This window comes from Bemisia tabaci, chromosome 9, assembly GCF_918797505.1.
Source record: "Bemisia tabaci chromosome 9, PGI_BMITA_v3".
Classification (NCBI taxonomy): Eukaryota; Metazoa; Arthropoda; class Insecta; order Hemiptera; family Aleyrodidae; genus Bemisia; species Bemisia tabaci.
The window spans coordinates 26,146,392-26,169,011 of NC_092801.1; the positions used below are offsets into that span (position 1 = coordinate 26,146,392).

The following is a 22,620-nucleotide window of genomic DNA, read 5'->3' on the forward strand; positions in this document are numbered from 1 at the left end:
AACTAATTTATCTTCCCGCGCAAACTAGTCGCAGGACTGTATGAGCCCCGTCCCGTGGAGACGGTAACTGGGAAAAATCTCAGAAGTTTCATTCCTGCGATTCGAACTTGGGAAAAATCCCATGAAAACGTCCCGTGGAGACAAGGCCTTACAGATACACTGTAATGAAATTTGATGAAAAACATTTACTGTCTATGTCATAAGCTGCTCATTATGATAAGATTTAATTGATAAGCGTGGATCAAATGTTTGATTTCTCCAACATCCTATCCTTGAGCCTGATGTAAGTACTGCATTGAAAGCGGAGCATTATGGCTGTAAAGTGTCGATATGTGTTGTTGAGGAGCCGTGTAAATGAAACGGTTGGATAAGCCCTTAAGCAATACAAATTCTTTTGTGTGTGGAAAATAGCTGAATGTCCAGAATTCTAAACATCTGAACATATCTCGAGAACCCGAAGAAAATATTGGTTAGGTCAGAGTCCGTGAATCCTACGTACCTAACAACTTTACTAATTTAAGTTAGGTAAGTAAGAAACCGCTCCGATCCATCAGATTATGCCTATAAGTATTTAGTCCATAACTTAATATTGTGAAAAATGCTTTGAGGGTGAAGTGCTCATCATCTGGTGGAGTTTTTGAGATATCTTTATGAACTTTTCTTCCAGATTCTTCTCCCACTTTTACCAAAATTGTCTCTTCCGCCACCATCATTAAGTACTTCAACCTTGCATTAAATAAGGAATGATGTATACGTTATCAGCTTTGTCTTAGAATTCCTACAATTTGGAGTCGTGAAACAAATAAAGTAGCTTCGACGTTAACATTTGCTAGCTTAGTTGGCAGTAAAACTATCTCATTAATTCGGTGAAAATAAAAGTAAATGTTTTTTCTTCGCTCATTTCGATGATAAAACACGACGAATACATATAAATTGTGATAATGGATGCAACTAATACTAGGTACTGTAATATTGGAAAAATAAACTGCGGAATCTTCCAAGGTAACGCTCTGAGCCCCTTACGGTTCTGTCTTGCTCTAAACCCTCTATCAACGATGCTAAACGCCACAGGCTACGGATTCAGAATCAAAGGAAGATATGTAACATTCAGGCAAATCTGACGCATCTGATGCATGTTGACGATATGAAGGTATACGCTGCAACCGCTAAACAGCTAAAACGTCTACTCGACATAGTCCAAGAGTACTCAATAGATATACATATACGTAGACCGTGCATCCTGTGTTACGGAAGGCGAGACAACTTTGAAAAATTCTCATGCGAAGAGTGGTGGCACCAACCCACATCGATGAGTTCGTGTGTCCCAGTTGCGCACAGCTGCGCATGCGCAGTAGCGGCTCCAATGAATTTTCGTCGGATTGTAAGGCTTTTTTCCTTGGTTAATAATTAGTTCGGAAAAATGAAACAATGCAATTCGGTGTAAAATTACGTGTTCTAAAACTTTTTTCCATAGGAATTTTGTCTGAAAATGGACTCTAAACGAGATATTTGTGAAAAACCGAGCGCGGGCATGAATTCTCCATTGCCTCTCTGCAGTCTCTTCGAGTGCTTGGGACACACGCTCTCTCCCCTTCCCCGCCCGCCCATCATGAGGCTCCGAGGGACTTGCTTCGCTCCGCCTGTACTAAACCGAGCCGGACGCACGGTCTACGTGGTTCAATGTCTTTGCCCTGTATCCGCATGAGCTTCGGAATGGATAAATGCAAACCTTGACAATTGGAAAAGGCCAGCTTCGAGTAGAAGCATACCAAGCTATGAACGGTATCACGAGAGGCTATGCAGGAGGGAGATGTTTACATCTCAGATTCCAACTAGCAAAACTCATCGAACACCAACAGATCAAAGAGAACCTCAAGGACCAATACTTCAAGCGAATCAGCTCTGTACTTAATTCGAACGAAACTGAACAGGAAAAACCATTTCAAAGCAATTAACGCCTATGCTATACCCTACTCACGTACTCATTCGGTGTTATCCAGTAAACCCCAACTGACATCGACAGATCGAACGCAAAACGAGAACTCTCCTAACCAAACATAACGTGCACCAGCATCCACCATCCCAAGGCATCATCGATACGGCTCACACTACCCAGAGCAGAGGGTGGGAGAGGCCTTATAGATCTCAGCGTACCACTAGTAAAACAAAGTTGAAAACCTCCAGGATTTTTTCTACAGAAGACGGCAAGATTCGCCACTGCACGAAGCAGTTGTGTCTATGGATCAAGAACTCACCACTCTCAACCTACAGAACAACGAAAATAGACCACCAAATAAGGCTTATAGCACGCAAGAAAAGCAACGTGGAATGTATCCAGAAGGAGCTCTACGGCAGATATCCCAACCATCTTCAGCAAAGTCATGTCGATAAAGATGCATCGAACTTATGCCTAAGAAAAGGGGACCTTATTAGTGTGAGTCAAAAAAATGAAATTCTGAATGTTCCGCTCCTGTTGGGATCTTGGATTGACTATTCCCTCCAACGAGAGAGAAAAACTCCAACACAATGAAATAACTGCTAAAACATTTATTGTACAAAACTCGGAAACGAAGAACAACAAACGAAGAACAACAAATTGTGGCGTGGACTCCTGGTCGCGGGCCTTCCAAGAGTGCCCCTAATGATCTAACGATCTCTTTTAAATTACTGGTTTCGGGTGGCAAAGCCGGACTCCGCGCAGGGTGATTAGATAGAGGGTGGAATGTGCAAGGTCCGGTAATGTGACGTATGAAGAGAAAGAATGCAGTTAGGTATAGAGATAGGGCAGGAACACAACACTCCCCAGGCGGCAATCGATATGACGTTTGGTAAAAATAAAACATGTTTGCCAAAATTTGGGCCAATTTCAACCATTTTAAATGGTGCAAAAGGTCAATTTTGTGATGAAATTATGATATTTTGGTTCAGACCTGATCGATTTCGTACAAAAAACTCGATTTTACGCTGAAATCGTGCGATTACGAGGAAAATGCCAAACAGCTCAAGTTGTAGAGGATGTAATTTTACTCTAGGAAGACGCCTGTACGTGTAAACGATGAAAATCAAATTGAACTAGAAAAACTCAACTCGGTATTTATTTTTTTGGTCCTCAGAATTTCCGAGGTCTTACAAAGTAGCGGTTTAAAAGACTCGTTTCTCACGAAAATAAGTCGAAAAAGGGTATAAATGAACTATAGGCAAGTGTTGAGGATGCAAATGTCATCAGTACTTCCTCAGGTTTCAAAAAAGTTCCAACTATTTGGCACAAGCCTCCAAAAAGTGTACGGCTCGATAAGTAGGATCGTGCTATAATAGTAAGGGAGAAGTGCGGTTTGACCGGAAAAAATTGCGTAGCAAACTTTCTCTATGTATATCGTCATCTGTAGGTCCCCCTGAACAACTTCCTAAATGTTAAAAATGGCCCGACCCTGGAACACCCCTCAAAGTAGTTAAAATTGGAAATGGCGGCCGTAATAAGGGGGTCCGGGAAATCGGTATTTTAAAATGCTCATTCCGTCTCATGTGAGGTATCATTTCTATGTAGAAAGCGTCAGCCCACCTACGAAACTAGGGGCCTCAAAGAGGCTCATCGATGGAATGTTGACTGTTGGCTTTCAAAGATCGTCGGGCCGACGATCTTTGAAGGTAACCGATGTGTTCGGGATACATCACAGATCAGATCTTGAAATTTCAAGGCATTCCGTGCAGAAATGGCTGAGAAATAGAAGAATTAGTGCCAGTTTGAGAGCCCCAGTTGTACGTGGGCTGGACGCTATATTGGTCGTAGATTTCATAAATGAACTCCACAAGGCCCCCCGGTCAAAGGGGGCGCTCCAAATCAAAGATGGCGGCCAAATGTGAAAGGCAGGAGGTTGCATTTTTTAAATATTCACCGAAGGCACAAGGAAAGTGAAGTGTCTCTATTTTCATGTATTTATGGCCAAGAAACCTAAATTTAATGTTATAAATGTATATAATAATGGAAATTAAAAGAAACATACGACTAAGGAGAGAAACGAAAGCTCAAAAAAATGCAACCTCCTGCCTTTCACATTTGGCCGCCATCTTTGATTTGGAGCGCCCCCTTTGACCGGAGGGCCTTGTGGAGTTCATTTATGAAATCTACGACCAATATAGCGTCCAGCCCACGTACAAACTGGGGCTCTCAAACTGGCACTAATTCTTCTATTTCTCAGCCATTTCTGCACGGAATGCCTTGAAAATTTCAAGATCTGATCTGTGATGTATCCCGAACACATCGGTTACCCTCAAAGATCGTCGGCCCGACGATCTTTGAAAGCCAACAGTCAACAGTTCCATCGATGAGCCTCTTTGAGGCCCTAGTTTGTAGGTGGGCTGGACGCTTTCTACATAGGAAATGATACCTCACATGAGACGGAATGAGCATTTTAAAATACCGATTTCCCGGACCCCCTTATTACGGCCGCCATTTCCAATTTTAACTACTTTGAGGGGTGTTCCAGGGTCGGGCCATTTTTAACATTTAGGAAGTTGTTCAGGGGGACCTCCAGATGACGATATACATAGAGAAAGTTTGCTACGCAATTTTTTCCGGTCAAACCGCACTTCTCCCTTACTATTATAGCACGATCCTACTTATCGAGCCGTACACTTTTTGGAGGCTTGTGCCAAATAGTTGGAACTTTTTTGAAACCTGAGGAAGTACTGATGACATTTGCATCCTCAACACTTGCCTATAGTTCATTATACCCTTTTTCGACTTATTTTCGTGAGAAACGAGTCTTTTAAACCGCTACTTTGTAAGACCTCGGAAATTCTGAGGACCAAAAAAAGATATGTAACATTCAGGCAAATCTGACGCATCTGATGCATGTTGACGATATGAAGGTATACGCTGCAACCGCTCAAACAGCTAAAACGTCTACTCGACATAGTCCAAGAGTACTCAATAGATATACATATACGTAGACCGTGCATCCTGTGTTACGGAAGGCGAGACAACTTTGAAAAATTCTCATGCGAAGAGTGGTGGCACCAACCCACATCGATGAGTTCGTGTGTCCCAGTTGCGCACAGCTGCGCATGCGCAGTAGCGGCTCCAATGAATTTTCGTCGGATTGTAAGGCTTTTTTCCTTGGTCAATAATTAGTTCGGAAAAATGAATAATGGTATAGAGATAGGGCAGGAACACAACACTCCCCAGGCGGCAATCGATATGACGTTTGGTAAAAAAAAAACATGTTTGCCAAAATTTGGGCCATTTCAACCATTTTAAATGGTGAAAAAGGTCAATTTTGTGATGAAATTATGATATTTTGGTTCAGACCTGATCGATTTCGTACAAAAAACTCGATTTTACGCTAAAATCGTGCGATTACGAGGAAAATGCCAAACAGCTCAAGTTGTAGAGGATGTAATTTTACTCTAGGAAGACGCCTGTACGTGTAAACGATGAAAATCAAATTGAACTAGAAAAACTCAACTCGGTATTTATTTTTTTGGTCCTCAGAATTTCCGAGGTCTTACAAAGTAGCGGTTTAAAAGACTCGTTTCTCACGAAAATAAGTCGAAAAAGGGTATAAATGAACTATAGGCAAGTGTTGAGGATGCAAATGTCATCAGTACTTCCTCAGGTTTCAAAAAAGTTCCAACTATTTGGCACAAGCCTCCAAAAAGTGTACGGCTCGATAAGTAGGATCGTGCTATAATAGTAAGGGAGAAGTGCGGTTTGACCGGAAAAAATTGCGTAGCAAACTTTCTCTATGTATATCGTCATCTGAGGTCCCCCTGAACAACTTCCTAAATGTTAAAAATGGCCCCGACCCTGGAAACACCCCTCAAAGTAGTTAAAATTGGAAATGGCGGCCGTAATAAGGGGGTCCGGGAAATCGGTATTTTAAAATGCTCATTCCGTCTCATGTGAGGTATCATTTCTTATGTAGAAAGCGTCCAGCCCACCTACGAACTAGGGGCCTCAAAGAGGCTCATCGATGGAACTGTTGACTGTTGGCTTTCAAAGATCGTCGGCCGACGATCTTTGAAGGTAACCGATGTGTTCGGATACATCACAGATCAGATCTTGAAATTTTCAAGGCATTCCGTGCAGAAATGGCTGAGAAATAGAAGAATTAGTGCCAGTTTGAGAGCCCCAGTTTGTACGTGGGCTGGACGCTATATTGGTCGTAGATTTCATAAATGAACTCCACAAGGCCCTCCGGTCAAAGGGGGCGCTCCAAATCAAAGATGGCGGCCAAATGTGAAAGGCAGGAGGTTGCATTTTTTAAATATTCACCGAAGGCACAAGGAAAGTGAAGTGTCTCTATTTTCATGTATTTATGGCCAAGAAACCTAAATTTAATGTTATAAATGTATATAATAATGGAAATTAAAAGAAACATACGACTAAGGAGAAAAACGAAAGCTCAAAAAATGCAACCTCCTGCCTTTCACATTTGGCCGCCATCTTTGATTTGGAGCGCCCCCTTTGACCGGAGGGCCTTGTGGAGTTCATTTATGAAATCTACGACCAATATAGCGTCCAGCCCACGTACAAACTGGGCTCTCAAACTGGCACTAATTCTTCTATTTCTCAGCCATTTCTGCACGGAATGCCTTGAAAATTTCAAGATCTGATCTGTGATGTATCCCGAACACATCGGTTACCTTCAAAGATCGTCGGCCCGACGATCTTTGAAAGCCAACAGTCAACAGTTCCATCGATGAGCCTCTTTGAGGCCCCTAGTTCGTAGGTGGGCTGGACGCTTTCTACATAGGAAATGATACCTCACATGAGACGGAATGAGCATTTTAAAATACCGATTTCCCGGACCCCCTTATTACGGCCGCCATTTCCAATTTTAACTACTTTGAGGGGTGTTCCAGGGTCGGGCCATTTTTAACATTTAGGAAGTTGTTCAGGGGGACCTCCAGATGACGATATACATAGAGAAAGTTTGCTACGCAATTTTTTCCGGTCAAACCGCACTTCTCCCTTACTATTATAGCACGATCCTACTTATCGAGCCGTACACTTTTTGGAGGCTTGTGCCAAATAGTTGGAACTTTTTGAAAACCTGAGGAAGTACTGATGACATTTGCATCCTCAACACTTGCCTATAGTTCATTTATACCCTTTTTCGACTTATTTTCGTGAGAAACGAGTCTTTTAAACCGCTACTTTGTAAGACCTCGGAAATTCTGAGGACCAAAAAAAGATATGTAACATTCAGGCAAATCTGACGCATCTGATGCATGTTGACGATATGAAGGTATACGCTGCAACCGCTAAACAGCTAAAACGTCTACTCGACATAGTCCAAGAGTACTCAATAGATATACATATACGTAGACCGTGCATCCTGTGTTACGGAAGGCGAGACAACTTTGAAAAATTCTCATGCGAAGAGTGGTGGCACCAACCCACATCGATGAGTTCGTGTGTCCCAGTTGCGCACAGCTGCGCATGCGCAGTAGCGGCTCCAATGAATTTTCGTCGGATTGTAAGGCTTTTTTCCTTGGTTAATAATTAGTTCGGAAAAATGAATAATGGTATAGAGATAGGGCAGGAACACAACACTCCCCAGGCGGCAATCGATATGACGTTTGGTAAAAATAAAACATGTTTGCCAAAATTTGGGCCAATTTCAACCATTTTAAATGGTGCAAAAGGTCAATTTTGTGATGAAATTATGATATTTTGGTTCAGACCTGATCGATTTCGTACAAAAAACTCGATTTTACGCTGAAATCGTGCGATTACGAGGAAAATGCCAAACAGCTCAAGTTGTAGAGGATGTAATTTTACTCTAGGAAGACGCCTGTACGTGTAAACGATGAAAATCAAATTGAACTAGAAAAACTCAACTCGGTATTTATTTTTTTGGTCCTCAGAATTTCCGAGGTCTTACAAAGTAGCGGTTTAAAAGACTCGTTTCTCACGAAAATAAGTCGAAAAAGGGTATAAATGAACTATAGGCAAGTGTTGAGGATGCAAATGTCATCAGTACTTCCTCAGGTTTCAAAAAAGTTCCAACTATTTGGCACAAGCCTCCAAAAAGTGTACGGCTCGATAAGTAGGATCGTGCTATAATAGTAAGGGAGAAGTGCGGTTTGACCGGAAAAAATTGCGTAGCAAACTTTCTCTATGTATATCGTCATCTGTAGGTCCCCCTGAACAACTTCCTAAATGTTAAAAATGGCCCGACCCTGGAACACCCCTCAAAGTAGTTAAAATTGGAAATGGCGGCCGTAATAAGGGGGTCCGGGAAATCGGTATTTTAAAATGCTCATTCCGTCTCATGTGAGGTATCATTTCCTATGTAATATTGGTCGTAGATTTCATAAATGAACTCCACAAGGCCCCCCGGTCAAAGGGGGCGCTCCAAATCAAAGATGGTGGCCAAATGTGAAAGGCAGGAGGTTGCATTTTTTAAATATTCACCGAAGGCACAAGGAAAGTGAAGTGTCTCTATTTTCATGTATTTATGGCCAAGAAACCTAAATTTAATGTTATAAATGTATATAATAATGGAAATTAAAAGAAACATACGACTAAGGAGAGAAACGAAAGCTCAAAAAATGCAACCTCCTGCCTTTCACATTTGGCCGCCATCTTTGATTTGGAGCGCCCCCTTTGACCGGAGGGCCTTGTGGAGTTCATTTATGAAATCTACGACCAATATAGCGTCCAGCCCACGTACAAACTGGGGCTCTCAAACTGGCACTAATTCTTCTATTTCTCAGCCATTTCTGCACGGAATGCCTTGAAAATTTCAAGATCTGATCTGTGATGTATCCCGAACACATCGGTTACCCTCAAAGATCGTCGGCCCGACGATCTTTGAAAGCCAACAGTCAACAGTTCCATCGATGAGCCTCTTTGAGGTCCCTAGTTTGTAGGTGGGCTGGACGCTTTCTACATAGGAAATGATACCTCACATGAGACGGAATGAGCATTTTAAAATACCGATTTCCCGGACCCCCTTATTACGGCCGCCATTTCCAATTTTAACTACTTTGAGGGGTGTTCCAGGGTCGGGCCATTTTTAACATTTAGGAAGTTGTTCAGGGGGACCTACAGATGACGATATACATAGAGAAAGTTTGCTACGCAATTTTTTCCGGTCAAACCGCACTTCTCCCTTACTATTATAGCACGATCCTACTTATCGAGCCGTACACTTTTTGGAGGCTTGTGCCAAATAGTTGGAACTTTTTTGAAACCTAAGGAAGTACTGATGACATTTGCATCCTCAACACTTGCCTATAGTTCATTTATACCCTTTTTCGACTTATTTTCGTGAGAAACGAGTCTTTTAAACCGCTACTTTGTAACACCCCGGAAATTCTGAGGACCAAAAAAATAAATACCGAGTTGAGTTTTTCTAGTTCAATTTGATTTTCATCGTTTACACGTACAGGCGTCTTCCTAGAGTAAAATTACATCCTCTACAACTTGAGCTGTTTGGCATTTTCCTCGTAATCGCACGATTTCAGCGTAAAATCGAGTTTTTTGTACGAAATCGATCAGGTCTGAACCAAAATATCATAATTTCATCACAAAATTGACCTTTTGCACCATTTAAAATGGTTGAAATTGGCCCAAATTTTGGCAAACATGTTTTATTTTTACCAAATGTCATATCGATTGCCGCCTAGATAGCGGAACATTTCAGAATTTCATTTTTTTGATGCACCCTAGGGGACCTGTTCGGAGAAACCGAAGGATTCATTACCGCGATACAAGATCAAGTTATCTGCGCGAGAAATTAGGTATGCCAAATATATAACCAAAGACCCGAATGTAACCGATGACACCTGCAGAAAATGCCGTAAGTCACCTGAAACAATACAACATGTTACCGGAGCCTGTTCAGCCATGGCACAATCGAACTACCTCCAAAGGCACAACCAAGTCTGCAACATTCTACACCATAACCTAGCCATGAAATACGAGCTTATCAATAAGGAAACGCCGTATTATAAATATCCTCCAGACATTGTGCTAGAAAACGATAAGTGTAAGCTCTATTACGATCGGAGAGTAATCACGGATAAGACCACCCCACATAACAGGCCCTACATAATTCTGGTGAAAAAAAGCAAAAGAACAGCCTACCTGATGGATATAGCAATCCCCAATAATCACAACATGCAGAAAACGCAACAAGAAATCGGCCAACCTATGCGTGCAAGCGTCGCGTAGCGGCGCTACGCGCCGGCGTATGGGGGGGGGGGATTCACCCCTCCATCGTGGTGCAAGGATCGCACAAGACTTTCTCACTCAAGCCGGTATAGATAATTCTACTGGAATATGAATACTGTGATTCCACAAAATCATAAAGTTTGATTGGAATTTTGATCGAACGATGACGGTTATGAATTTCGGATGAACTGAAAGTTCAATAACTTAATCGATGTAGAGAATTTTGATGCAAATTAGTGAAGAAAACGGGGATTAATACAAGAGAGAGGGAAAAAGAAAATATTGACGGCGCGCAGGCGTACAGAACGTTGGCTCTTATACATCTAGATAGAGGGTTCCCAGCGAGACAGCAGCGCGGCGCGGTCTGACAAGTCACTCGCCTATCCTCAGAAAGGAACCGCGGAAGACGGAATCTGCTGGGATGCTTACTTAAGTTCACGAACACCGAAGTAGCTTTCAATAAAGATCCAATTGTAAGTATTAGTTCTAGTGTCAGCTTGCATAATTCATACTATGTAAGTACCCAATTAGTCATGTAATTTTGTTTCATGTACTTGTACGGAGTGATTTTGGAGGTAACGCATTTGAAGTCCTAGGTTTTACCTGACTTAAAGCACTATCTGAGTTTGTATAGTTTATTCTTCGGTCTTTTTCAGCGGTGAACCGTCAATTGTAAATTTCTGGTTTTTGCCCTACAGCCCTCCCCCTCAAAAAAATATTAAGGTTCCTCAGAGATACTTGAAGGGCATTAGAACACTTAAATCATGGCCAGCGCTGTCAATTTGAGCGATTACTCGCCGATAAATGCTCACACGCCCAAAAGTTGAAGTTGCATGCGCGTAGGCGGTGTCGGCTCTTCTCCAATTTAGAGTCTAGTCCAAAGATATCTTAGAAGCTGAAAGAAATGAAACCTTAGTGATGCTTGATGCCAACTTTCAAAGAATTTAAGGCATTTCTTCAAAATCTATAGTCCGTCTAAGTGAGCCAGCCCTCTGTGTGATCTCTTAGAATACAGTGCCCTCCGTCAGTGATCCCACTTGAGTTTAGTCCAGAAATCTTTTAGGAGCTTAAATTAATGACCCAGATGGTGTTTTGTGCCAGTTTTCAAAGAATTAAAGGCATTTTTTCAAAATCTACAATCTCTCAAAGTGAGCTCTTCAAGTGATCTCGCGAACAAAGTGCCCTCGGTAGGGGACCCGTATCCCTTCAATTTTTTAAATTTAGTCCAAAGATCTTTTAGTAACTTAAATTAATGACTCAGGTAGTGTTTTGTGTCAACTTTCAAAGAATTAAAGGCATTTTTTCAAAATCTACAGTCCGTCAAAGTGAGCTTTCCGTGTGATTTTGCTAAAAATTAGGTTTGGCCCCTAGCCCCCCCCCCCCCAAATTTTAGCGTACCCCAAAGTCATTTGACGTGCATAAGAAGACCATAGATATGGTGTTCTGTGCAAATTTTGAATGAAATCGAACGGATAGATTCTGAGATATCGCTGTAGACAGATTTGAGGGACGCCGGACGGACGGACACACATTTTTTCAAGTATGGTTATTTTGACTCCAGGGACGTTAAAACGTCTAGAAATGATGAAATTTCAACTTTCTTTTCTGTTTCTTGGAGGATGACAATACTTCCTCTCTACCCTAGGGGAGCGAAAAAGTAAAAATTCTAGCGTGGTTTTGATAGTGATTAATCCCACTTTAACAGTTGATACCTTTCTTGGAGGATGACAATACTTCCTCTACCCCAGGGGAGCGAGAAAGTAATAAAAATTAATAAATTACTCTGTGTGTGTAAGCCTCTGAAAACCTCTGAAAATTATAATTTGTTGAGAAAAACGATTTGACACAACAGGCTGAATGCGTGTCTGTGAAAATGAAACGTTAAGATCCATGCATGCAGAATGGCTTTTAGGATCTTAGGACAATAAGAGTTGCAACCTTTCTCCTTCAATACAAATCCGACTCTATGCAGCATTTCTGCGTGAAACCAATTATGTTGAGTGCAGAATGTTGAAAATCTAATGAAGTATTAATGCATGTTTTTAATTCTACTTTTGTTTTTATATTATTTTCAGTTCTTCTGTCAACACAACATCATCTAAAAGCGATGAAAACGTGTTTTCTGGGGTTCTTCTCAAAGACATAAGCATTGCAGCTATGGTTGAACTTCGTAGGTTATGTAAATACTAACCAATAGCATTCGCAGCCTGGAACTTTCTTCTTCCTCCTTCGGTGTAGCCGTCTTCGGATCATATTACGGTAGTAGAGCTCCCCTCGCATAAACTGCACCTTGAATTGAAAAAAGAAGATGGTTACATAAGAACACCTATTCTGTGAATGTGTTTCAATCCAATCTAGATTAAAAACACATAAATTCATCGCATTCTCTTTCCTGGGAATTTACCTGTTGCTTTTAAAAACAATTGAACAGACTATATAGGTACTTGTAGTCTTTTCTCATTTGCAGTTGCTGACAAATTCTTAGGCACAGTGAACAGTAGGGTGTCCCTTAAAAAAAAAAAAAATCATGAAAATCCGAGTCGGGGTGGTTACAAGTCCGTTCGAATTAACATGGAATGACCCATCAGGTATTCGGATAGGCACTGCATTGTATCGAAACGTGACTTTTCCGAATTAGTATTTTTTTATGCGATCAAACTTCTTTTCAAAAACTCCTTGAAACTTTGAAATGTCCTTGCATAATTTTTGAGAAGTCCTTTTAAAGTTTTCAAAAGTCATTGATTTAAAGTTCCATCAGTCTTGGAAAACTCCTTGGAAGTCCTAGATTTTGATTTTACATTTTTGCCACTAACCCTGTTCACTAGGGTGTCCCTTGAAAAAATCGACTTTCGAATTTTCAGCCGGTCCAACCGGAATTAAGTTCTAGTATATAAAAAACCCCTAAATCCCAAATTTCAGCGAAATCGAACAACTTTTAGGGGTCGCAAACCCCCCCCCCCCTCCCTTATTTCCCTTATTTTTCCACAGCGAACGAAAAATAAGGGGGCAGGGAGGTAAATGTGCTTCTTTTGACCTGAAAATTCGGCGATGTAATGTAATTGATATTCTAAAATAGATACCAAGGAGAAATTGCAAAGTTCTGCAGCATTTTCAAAATGGCAGTGCCACTTTCCCATTAAACTCACGATTTTCAAGGTATTCGGGGCGAAAACTGTGGGGGACCGGGAATTGTTTTGATCCAACCGACTTAAAACTTGGTATACACTTGGTCCAAAGGCTCGTCAAAGGGGGTGAAGAATAGAAGGAGGGGGTTTTAGGGGTCGCTACCCCCCCCCTCTCTATGTCTTTTTGTCTCATATTTAGGGATTAGACATTTTCCTCTGGTAAAAAAAAGTGCTGATGCGATAGGAGCATGAGACTCGGCCTAAACATTCTTCTCAGGTATTTTTTTGACATGATTTCTTCAATTGACCCACCGTCACTCAGGGCCCCCGCAGCCACAGCCCCCTTCTTTCTGCAGCGTAAAACCACTGATTTCTTTTAGTTTTCAAGGTGTACAATTTTTTGGTCGGCTCAATTACCAATGTTTTTCATCTCATTGTTTGAACGAGTTAAATCACACGCGCCGATCAAACTTCAGGTCAATCCGACCATTATTGTACCCCCGCCCCCTTTTTTCTGCGGAAAAAATTAGAAAATTTATCAGAACTAGCTGCTTCAGCTCGCTACGCTCGCTTGCGCCGCTAGCCGGGGGCAAGCCCCCTGGACCCCCAGTTACTCGCTCCGCGAGTAACTGTTGGCTCGCGAAGCGAGCCAAATTTTGCTACTACCAGTGCTTAGAGGACTTCCTGGAGGCAAAATGATAAATTCAAAAACAAAGAATAGGAAACTAAAAATTACCTACTTTTAGAAAAAGAAACAACCTTGAAAAATAAATAACACTCCTGGAAAAGAAAATCAGAACACTTTTTGAAAATGTAACGGTGCGAAAGGGTGAAGATAAATCACCAATTCTCTTGGAAGAAGACATGAGCCGACCCCCGACATGAGTGAAACTGCCGTAGGACCCATGCTAGGGTAGAAGGGTGACACGTGTAGAGCAGGTAGGGATGGGTTTACGTGGAGAGGGAAACGGAAAATCAGAGGGTGGGAGGTCCCCCAACCATATGACTCGTCCAGCGTCAAAAACGCAAATATGTCGTTATCAAATCGAGGTAAATTTTGCAACTTCGGTCGCGCAAATCGAAAAACCAAGGGATGTTGGCACGTCTAGACCCTATGAGCTTTCATTTAAAACAAATCCGAGGAAAATCGGTCCAGTAGTTTCCGAGATCGAATTAGCACAAACTGTCCAGCGTCAAAAATGCAAATATGTCGTTATCAAATCAAGGTAAATTTTGCAACGTCGGTCGCGCAAATCGAAAAACCAAGGGATGTTGGCACGTCTACAGCGTAAGAGCTTTCATTTAAAACAAATCCGAGGAAAATCGGTCCAGTAGTTTCCGAGATCGAATTAGCACAAACTGTCCAGCGTCAAAAATGCAAATATGTCGTTATCAAATCGAGGTAAATTTTGCAACGTCGGTCGCGCAAATCGAAAAACCAAGGGATGTTGGCACGTCTACAGCGTAAGAGCTTTCATTTAAAACAAATCCGAGGAAAATCGGTCCAGTAGTTTCCGAGATCGAATTAGCACAAACTGTCCAGCGTCAAAAATGCAAATATGTCGTTATCAAATCAAGGTAAATTTTGCAACGTTCGGTCGCGCAAATCGAAAAACCAAGGGATGTTGGCACGTCTACAGCGTAAGAGCTTTCATTTAAAACAAATCCGAGGAAAATCGGTCGAGTAGTTTCCGAGATCGAATTAGCACAAACTGTTGGAGGCCAAAAAAGGCCTTAGGATATTAAATATATAGATAACCGCCGCCATTTTGAAAAAAAAAATATGACTCATGTCTTTCTATTCTTCACCCCCTTTGACGAGCCTTTGGACCAAGTGTATACCAAGTTTTAAGTCGGTTGGATCAAAACAATTCCCGGTCCCCCACAGTTTTCGCCCCGAATACCTTGAAAATCGTGAGTTTAATGGGAAAGTGGCACTGCCATTTTGAAAATGCTGCAGAACTTTGCAATTTCTCCTTGGTATCTATTTTAGAATATCAATTACATTACATCGCCGAATTTTCAGGTCAAAAGAAGCACATTTACCTCCCTGCCCCCTTATTTTTCGTTCGCTGTGGAAAAATAAGGGAAATAAGGGAGGGGGGGGGGGGGTTTGCGACCCCTAAAAGTTGTTCGATTTCGCTGAAATTTGGGATTTAGGGGTTTTTTATATACTAGAACTTAATTCCGGTTGGACCGGCTGAAAATTCGAAAGTCGATTTTTTCAAGGGACACCCTAGTGAACAGGGTTAGTGGCAAAAATGTAAAATCAAAATCTAGGACTTCCAAGGAGTTTTCCAAGACTGATGGAACTTAAAATCAAGGACTTTTGAAAACTTTAGAAGGACTTCTCAAAAATTATGCAAGGACATTTCAAAGTTTCAAGGAGTTTTTGAAAAGAAGTTTGATCGCATAAAAAAATACTAATTCGGAAAAGTCACGTTTCGATACAATGCAGTGCCTATCCGAATACCTGATGGGTCACTCCATGTTAATTCGAACGGACTTGTAACCACCCCGACTCGGATTTCCATGATTTTTTTTACTTAATCTATCGATCATTATAAGAAAAAACCCAAACTTTCAGCTTCATATCTTCAATACTTCTTGAGAAAAAAATTCTTGAAGTTTTATGGCCTCTTCTAAAAATGCACTCTCCAAACTCGGAAAACGGGGATGTCTCGTGTTTGAAAAAGCCTCATAAGTTTTGGAGTTTTAAAGATTTTAAGTTTAAGTTTAGACACACTAGTTCGTGTTGGTATGTTTTTTAAGGGCAAAATCCCCAATCGAACCCAACTCACTCGAAGGGCCAACCGAGCTGAAGATACGACGTTTCAGCCCTGATTTTTAACGCTAAAAACTAGTTTTCTTAAAGTGGGCGTAGCAGCCGAAGCTAACGAGATGTTGCCAACTTTTTTTTGTAAATCAATTTCAGAGTATGCTCTAACGGATTAAAAAATAAAAATCGTGGATATTCAGCTTCTTCCTTGGTTAATCACACTTTTTAGCAAAAAACGCTCTTATTTTTCGAATTTTCGAAAATCAAATGTCTGACCCCCCCCCCCCCCCCCCACCCCCATGTAACGAGGCAAATCCCGTTTCTTCAGAGGCACATACGTCCTTCGGTATAAGATAAGCCAACGTTACTGTAGTTGCCGGAATGAGCTCGCCGGGATCCTGGATTCGGGCGCCAATTTAAAAATGATGAGTTTGGAAAAGGGGAAGAATGATCCAAAATCTTATGTCTCAAATTTACAAAAAGAATGTCCTTTTATTAGCTAAATTTGTGAGGATCTTACTCGAAGTACACTCAAAATTTAGATAATAATAATTTAGCCGAAGTGCCACTCACTAACGTGCACCTCAAGGCTTGAAATTGCAGTGTACATGTAAGAGGAGAGGAGGAGTGAAGCTGGGCGAGATGCTACTCACTAACGTGCACCTCAGCACAGAGGAAGAGAAAAGAGGAAAGTGAACTGGACAGAGGGCTCGACGAGATGCTACTCACATACGTGCACCTCGAGTCGAGAAAGAGTTAAAAAAGATGAGAGAAGGTGACCCTCCGGAAGGAGAGGGTGATGAGCAATGTTTGGCTTAGAGGGCCATCAGATTGATTTGAAGCTATTGGAAGACGATCTCGACATTCATTGCAATATTTTCGTTACAAGAAAAATTAATTAAAATATAAAATTTACAGAAATGGATGTAGGAAAATTTCCTACAGACGTTTATAGTAGTTTAGAATTTTTTACAATTTTTCGTTATGGGTAAATCTACGGAAAACCCTGATTTCGTAGTTATCTTCGAGGGAGAAAAAAAGAGAAACTGTATTCCATTTCTTTTCATTATTCAAACAGCTGATGTACCGTCACCGGGCGTCGTGGCGCGGTGTCGCCAAGCCGTGACACATTTGTCGCTATTTTGGTCTACAAAAGAAGGGGAAAAACTTAAAACGGAGAATGAAATTCTTCGTTACACCCCCCACCCCCATAAAGTTGTCTTTTGGTGTGAAATGAACGTACAAAAAATTTCCGCTATCAGAATCGGACATGGGAACTTTCCTGCCCATAATGTTAAAATTAAAACTGCCGCTACCAACCTCTGTCAATGTAAACAAATCGGAACCATCGAACATATCCTCCTCGAATGCCGAAATAACAAAACAAACCTCAAATACCAACTCTCTAAACACATCAAATTCCCAACAACCCTCATACAAATTCTTTAAAACCCTGAACCCATAGTATACAAAAAAATAGCCATCTTTCTCTCTCACAACAAAATCCAGCTATAAACATCATCTATCCTCTTACTCATAAGCTGACAATCGAGTTGTCTTAACTCTGGGTATAAAGGGACTCTAATTTCCCTGTCTGATCAATTAACTGAAATTTAAATTATCGGCAACACTGCACTTTTTCCCCTCCAACGGTTTAATGGAAATCGTTCAAAAGAGAGATAATATTCTCCGCGCGCAGAAAAATCGATATATCGAAAAAGTGGCGCGCGGAATTATTTTCTGGTGCAGCGCCGGAAAAAAAACAGTTTTGACACGATCGGCGAGCAGGAATCGATATATCGAAAATTCTGCGCGCGGAACAGATTTGGAGCGCTGCGCCGGAAAAAAATAGTTTTGACACAAACGGCGAGCAGGAATCGATATATCGAAAATTCCGCGCGCGGAACAGATTTGAAGCGGCGCGCCGGAAAAAATAGTCTTGACACAAACGGCGCAAATATATCGAAAACAGGCGCGGAATCCGGAAATTCAGAGATTTTCATCGAAAAACGGGTTTTTTCTTTCCGCGCGCCAGAAAAAATTCCGCGCGCGCAAGAAAAGGGTTTTGACACTAACGGCGTTCCATAATACAGGGTGATCCAAAAGTCCCTTCCACCCCCTCTAACTTTTTACCTAATTGAGGTAAAGATTTGAAACTTGGGGGATATTCCTAGGTCAAAGGGAGCTACTTTTTGGCCCCCCTAAAATTTTCAGGGGGCCCCCCTTGGGGGGGCAACGGCCCCCAACTTTTAATTTTCAAATGGGAAGACCCCTTTTGTGATAGCTCGTTCGAAAGAGCATAAAAAAAGAAAACTTTTCGCGCAAACCCGAAGTCAATATCTCAAACCGTTTCAAAATGGCGGCCGGTTAAAGTTCAAAATGGCCGAAAATTCACACCGGTGATTTGTCGATGGATTTGCGCGAAAATCGGTATGTAGGGGTATTTTGACACGAGAAAAACGAATTTGACGTTAGATTTTCAAAAAAACCAAAATTTCCAAAATGCCCGCCGGTTAAAGTTTAAAATGGCCGAAAATTGTCACCTCGGTTTTTTGCTGATGGATTTGCCTAAAACTTGGAATTTGAGAGTATTTTGGCATAAGATAAACAAATTTGAACTTAGATTTCTAAAAAAATCAATTTTTTGTCTTTTTGAACTGTAACCGGCGGCCATTTTGGAAATTTCGGTTTTTTTGAAAATCTAACGTCAAATTCGTTTTTCTCTTGTCAAAATACCCCTACATACCGATTTTCGCGCAAATCCATCGACAAATCACCGGTGTGAATTTTCGGCCATTTTGAACTTTAACCGGCCGCCATTTTGAAACGGTTTGAGATATTGACTTCGGGTTTGCGCGAAAAGTTTTCTTTTTTTATGCTCTTTCGAACGAGCTATCACAAAGGGGGTCTTCCCATTTGAAAATTAAAAGTTGGGGGCCGTTGCCCCCCCAAGGGGGCCCCCCTGAAAATTTTAGGGGGGCCAAAAAGTAGCTCCCTTTGACCTAGGAATATCCCCCAAGTTTCAAATCTTTACCTCAATTAGGTAAAAAGTTAGAGGGGGTGGAAGGGACTTTTGGATCACCTGTATAAGGTGCTAGTTACCCCTTTCTTTACTTACTATCGATATTCTTTCATTTTGCGTCAATCGTGCGTGATGAAAATGATTTATACTTCATATTGCCACCAAAATGACTGTTGGGTGTAATAATGGCCTATAAACCGTTTTTTTAAATTGAATATAGAGTGTAAACCCAAAATTTATCGCAAAATGTACCTGGCATCCTTCAATAGAAGGGTTAGGTCACCCAAAAACACCAAAACAGGGTACCTGCATAGAAAAGTCTGCGCAGTACATCAAAAACAAAACTTTAAATGCGTTTTTCTCAAAACGCGGTTCCAAGTTATAGGCTGTTCTTGGTGCGGTGTCCTCAATTCCTACTTCGTTCGTTCTCCGACAGACGGCGCTACTTGTGCACAAAAAACGCCTTCAGAGAGTCGAGTATGTAATGGACTATAAATCAGCACGCACAACATGTTCGAAACAACAATTGCTGCGGACGCAGCAGAAGGCGAATTGTTAAGGTTAAAAAAAGAGGATGATAGGAAGTCTGCATGTAACGAAAGGGTATGTATTCGATCGAAATGAATCGAACGAAGAGGACGAACGTGAACCGATCAACACAGATTCCAAGGACAAATAAAAAAAAAAACTTATCAAAATCAGTAGAAAACTTACATTCGCTATAAAAATTTCAAATCGTGGTATCTCGAAATTAGGATCAGCCGAGATTTTAATTTTCCGCGATTTTAAGTCCAAACGTTCCATAGACTCACCCTCTGAAAACCGATTCTGGGAACATTTTTGTCACTTTTTTTTGCTTCAAGACCACTGCGCATTACTCAATCGGGGAGATTACCGTAACGCAATTTTGCGTGTAGAGTTTATTGGTCCTGCTTTGCCTCCCAAAAATCATGGTAAAAACTGGATTACATTTTGCAAAAAGGAGCCAAGAGCATACAAATGTTGCTAGGATTGTGTAACTTACATTGATTGCAAAAACTTACCGAAATCATGCAAAAAATTAAATTTACGAAGGCTTTTTTTGCTTCAAGACCACTGTGAATATATTTCTTCGGTAGAAAAGCTACCTCAAAAGGGAAAACCGAGAACGCAGCTCCAACGGACTTTTTCTCTTCCAATTTTAAATCGCCGACCATTGAGGCGAAAAAAGGTGGAGCGAAAGATGTCTCTGAATCATTCGCGCCCCTAATTCGTCCCTCCGCGGGCCAGAGGGGGGGGGGGGGAGGGTGGTTTGACGGAAGGGTGAGCGCGGGAAAGGTCGACTGCGCCTTTGCAAAAGCTGAGTAACCTTGAGTACGTGTTACGTCATCTCGCGTCTGCGTCTGACACGTTGTCAAATTATTCAGAAAAGTAAGATCTCGAAATCAGTTTGATGTTCGCGTGATTTTGATGGAGCTGAGGCCAATTAATGTGGCGTAAAAAATGGGTCTATCGCACTGAAAAAAATTCTCGGCGTTTTTACCAAAGTCTGTTGGTAACTTTACCATCTCTCTTTTGTTACCAATTACTCGTAATGTTACCAGGACATGTTGGTAGGCTTACCCAAAAGAAGGTATTTTTACTCGTTATTTCAGGTAAGAATGCCACTTTTATTGGTAATCAAGTTCCGGTAACTGTGCCATTTTATCACGGTAATTCTACCAAAGTGGAAAAAAAATCTTGGTGGTTCACCGATTTTAGTCCGGTATAATTAACATAATTCGGTAAAATTACCGGGAAAGTTCAATAATTTTACCGAGAATTCTTGGTTAAAATACTATATCCCAAAATGGTAACTTCACCGGAAAAAAAACCGGGATCAAATACGACCGGGAATTCTCGGTAGTGGTTGCCGTTTTCTCGGTAACAACGCCGAGAATTTTTTTTTTCAGTGCGGTGAAATTGTGTGTTGGTCGATTGAACGGGAGAGACTAAGGTAAAATGGAGTTATTTGATTGGTTGGCCTCGTTAGTCTTCTTCATCGTGGATCGTGGCGGGGCGTGAATGATCGATTATCTATATTTCCCCATTTGAAAATTTGGTGAAGAATCGATTGTTAAGATGTTCGTTGTGAACACCTGTTTATCGATCATTTTCCGTAGGTTTAAATGGTAGATTAATCGATATATCGCAAAGCACGCCACGCCACTGACGGATTGCGCCTGTCTAGTGACATTGGATATAATGTGACGAGCTATCAGCAATGGAGATGTTGCATGTGTGAGGAATTTGCGATTTGACGGTTGATTCTAATGTAAAAGTTTGCGAGAAACACGAAACACTGGAACACTGGTTTTCTCTGAAATTAACTCCCAAACTCAAAAAAAGCTCTCAAGTTGAAGTCAAAAGGGAGGGGATATCCCACGCTATCCTGAGAGTCCACGTCTACATCAAGACAAACTCTTCATGCAAAGATAGGGATCAAATACATTGACAGGGCTGCCACTTTATTTGGGGACTCCAGAACTGAAAAAACGGCAATCCTGCTAATGTATTTGCTCCCTATCTTTGCATGGAGAGTTTGTTTTGATGTAGGGGTGAACTCTCAGGGTAGGATGGGATATCCCCTCCATTTTGGCTTCACTTTGAGAGCTTTTTCTGAGCTTGGGAGATGATTTCAGAGAAAACCAGTGGCACCATCGTGTTTCTCGCGAACTTTAACATAAGAATTAACACTCAAATCGCAAATCCCTCATACATGCAACATCTCCATTCTCGATCTTCGACTTTCAAAGCGCTGGTCAATTTCAAAAAAAAAAAAGTGTCTGACATGTTTCAAAGTGGATTTTACAAAAAAAGAAATGGTAATTTAGCTACCCCTGTGGTTAAATTAGCTTTCCAGTATTGCAAAATGTACGTTTGAAACATGTCGGGCAATATTTTTTAACAATTTAATTTTTGATCAGTAATCCATTTTTTCCGTGAAAAAATATCGTCAAATTCAGCTCAAGCTAACCTCAAAATATTTCCAAACAAATTTTTCAAAATTCTCGATAAATTTTCGAAATTACTTTTAAATCATTTCAGAGATATTTTTGGTTTCACCGGGAGGTTATTTCAGCGACGATTATGAATACAATCCTCAAGACAAATCTTTTTGCATTGTTGAAAATATCGTCAAATTTAGCTCAAACTATAACCTCAAAATATTTTCAAACAAATTATTTAAAATCCTAGATAAATTTTCAAAAAAACCTACATCTACTTATCTTTGATATGAATTGATTTAAATAGTTAAAATTATCGTCAAATATAGCTCAAGCTAACCTCAAAATAATTTCAAACAATTTTTTCAAAATTCTCGATAAATTTTCAAAAACACTTTTAAATCATTTCAGGAATATTTTTGGTTCTACCTACCCTTGATATAAATTGATTTAAATCGCTAAAAATGTCGTCAAATTTAGCTCAAACTAACCTCAAAATATTTTCGAACAAATTTTCAAAAACCTCGATTTTTCAAAAAAAA

General features: G+C 40.9%; 1 protein-coding gene across 1 annotated transcript in view; it reads left to right on the forward strand.

Moving 5' to 3' along the window:
• Positions 1 to 249: 249 nt before the first annotated feature.
• Positions 250 to 22,620, forward strand: part of LOC109037722 (Y+L amino acid transporter 2) — a 168,981-nt gene continuing 146,610 nt past the window's right edge. Inside the window, exons 1-2 of the mRNA XM_072303933.1 lie at positions 250 to 525; positions 12,262 to 12,445. The gene's annotated coding sequence lies outside the window, so the exon portion shown is untranslated. The remainder of the gene's footprint in view (positions 526 to 12,261; positions 12,446 to 22,620) is intronic.